Here is a 3,130-nt window from a genome sequence, read left to right as displayed (position 1 = left end):
GAGGCTGGGGCTCTGCAGCTGCTGGGGCTGCTTGGCTGCGTGCAGAGCTGCGTGGGACAGTCCTAACCTTGGTGCCATGGCCTGCGCCGACTCTTCCCTGGAGGCAGCTGCACTCACAATTTTGACACTAGCACACTCCACAGTTTAACCACTTTTTTGAAAAAGGTGACTTCTTTGACAGTGACCACACCTGCTTAAATTTACACTGGTTTAGGTTTGTTAAAATTTGACATTAGTTGCCTGGTAGCTCTGCTGTATACCAGCTGACAAATAAGCAAGTCAGCAATCATACAAATCATTGTAAAAATTTGTTGCCTTTATTTCGTATTTTACTAAGAGACACCAAATTGCCTGTCCACTAGCACACTCCACCAGACTTTATTTGCAGCTGGGGGGCTGTGGTGGTGCAGTTAAAATGCTCATATTGTTGAGTAAAGTCAGTCCTGTTCAGATGGAGTTTATCTTTCACCAAGAGCAATGCTGGTGCCAGCGGGGTTCCTACCTCCATTGTGCAGCAGCGGAGCTGATTCAGACCTTCAGCTGAAAAATTTACAGCAGGCTTTCTCGAGGAGGATAGCTTTTTGAAACATAATTTATGACACATTTCGCTTTCTCCAAACCACTCCCTTAAGGTTCACAAAGTAAATCTCCAGGATGATCTTATTAGAGGCCTCTGCTTGGGAATGAAATAAATGTTTATAAATCTGATAAGATTTTTTTCTCAAGTCAGTCTTCTGTTTATTTTATTTTTAGCATTTCAGTAGATCTCCATTACCTTCCCTGGTAATCTTGAGCTGATGTTATAAGGACAGCTGGGCACCATTCCTTCTTTATTAGTTATCCTTAATATTTGTGTCTCCTTAGAGAAATTCCCTTGTTGTATTTTGCTGATTTTCCGGAGCTTTGCATCCACTAGAGGGAGGTGCACACAAAGCGTGCGTTGATCTTGCTGTTACAGCTGCATCCCTGCCAGTAAGGGCAAGCACAGATTTAAGAATAATTAGGGTCCATTTACTGCAGGTAAGAATAATTGATGAATGCCATTGAAGAGCCACTATTAGTAAGCTAGGAAATAAAATCAGGAAGAACCAGGATTTAATTTTAAAAATATAAATAATTTGACAGGGTAGTTACAACTCAACCTCAGCATGAGGTCCCAGTTATTCTTGCAACGTGCTGCTAGTGAGCTTGTAGACTAGAAATCACAGCCAAAGCTGATCTGTACAGCCAGAAAGGGCTACTAGAAACCGTTGACACTGTCCCAAGGGTAGGGAAGATAAAGGCAATCAAGGATCCGGTGGGCATCACATGCCACACACATTTCAGACATACGTATGCCATGCGTTTATTAGGCTGTGTTTGATGAATGGCTGCATATTGATGTGTTAGAAGGTTTTTAAATGGTTGTTAGGTTGTTTTTTTTTGAAGAGCTGGGATGAAGTGCCTGCTAATCTGTAGCGCACATAACCAGATTGATTTTATGTATTAACAGTAGGTGGGTGAGGATTGATCTGCTTGTCAAGTGAAAAGAAAATACACACACACATACACGTAGTTGCACCCATCTATGTACGTCCATCTGTCTATCAGCTTATTTTCACGAAGCGGAGACAGCGGCGTACCTCCTGGTGCAGGAAGGCTGTTTGCAGGTTTCGTTTCAGTGAAGATTTTTGGGACTTGCTTTCCTTTCTGTTGTGCTGAAGTATTAAATGTGTTGTCTTTCTTTTCTGTAGTTTGAACTTTTATGTGTCTGTGTGTCCAGGCAGGATTGGTGGCCCTTAGGATCCCTGACGAGGTTTGCAGGCAGTGGAAAAGGCTGTTTGATACCTTTCTACTAAATCAGCTAGACGGTATTTCCCTCCCAAAGATCACTTCTTTGATAGTGACCAGACCTGTTTAATCTTGCACTGCTTTAGCTTTCTTAAAATTTGACATTAATTGGCTGGGTGAAAAGTGAGCAAGACAGCAGTCATGCAAATTATTGTAAAAATTTATTGCCTTTTTTTTCGTATTTTACTAAGAGACACCAAATTGCCTGTCCACAGCACAGTGTTCATAGCAGCACAGTCTAATGCCTCTCTTGGGAGACTTTCTCATAGTTCCATGACAAACATAAAATGCTCTGGAGATTTGAGACAATGGAATTGAGCATCTGGACCAATGGGTCCAGTAGCATCTTTGGTATTTTGCGATGAAATCTCCTGGAATATTGTGGTCTGAATCATTTGATGTTAGTAACGAGAAAGAGGAGCATGTGCAAATCCTTCTCTCTCCTTCAAAGACACTTTGCTTTTTTTTGTTGGGGGTATCACATTGTATCAAGCAGTGTAATTTCAAGGCCTGACTCAGGTCCATGACTGTGAGTTGTCCTCTTAGATCACGACAGAACATCTGCAAGCAGCACATCTTGTGAAGATGGCAATCTGGGAGGGCCGGCACAAAGAATGGCAGTGGTTAAATGCCAGACAGGGCCTGTGATGTAGGTTCAGGGGAGTGCAAAACGCAAAAGATCAAGAAGAGTGTGGCAGTGAGAAATCATGAATGAATACCAAGAGAAAAAAGGTCTGCCTGCGAACCCCAGGATTCACAGCTGTGCTGCAGCTAGTTTACAAAACAGAGGTGATGCAGGCGCATTTTGAGAGTCCAGAGAAAGACTGTGGTAAATGGGAAAACGAATATAAAAATGTCCCCTGTATTTGATACAGGCACAACCCTGAAGCCTAACACATAACAATGTCAAGTTCTTTACAAAGCTTGACAAGTGACTTCGGGTTTGTTCTGGCTGATAATGTTCATAATCCTCAAACCCCCAGAAAGGGAAGTTGTTTGTGCTGAAGATGTGCCAGAGGCTCTAGTTGTACATACGTATGGCTGTTCACACTTCTTTGCTTGTGTTCTTTGGATAGTTACTACTACTTGCCAGAGTGTCAGGGTGACGTTTTCCTGGTTGTAAAGATTTTGATTTAAGCCTGAGGAGAGAAAGGAAAAAGTAAGCCCTGTTTCTGCTTAAATTCCTTTATTTCTGCAGTATTCTGAGGGCTGCTGTGCAAAGGTTTACATTGGTTTATTCACCGTGAGCTGAACAATTACTGATCCTTTTTTGTGGCTTTCTTGTCTATGTTAATTACGT

Source organism: Egretta garzetta, unplaced genomic scaffold (genome assembly GCF_000687185.1).
Source record: "Egretta garzetta isolate BGI_Z169 unplaced genomic scaffold, ASM68718v1 scaffold136, whole genome shotgun sequence".
NCBI classification, from domain to species: domain Eukaryota; kingdom Metazoa; phylum Chordata; class Aves; order Pelecaniformes; family Ardeidae; genus Egretta; species Egretta garzetta.
Note: the sequence above shows the minus strand (reverse complement) of the source record.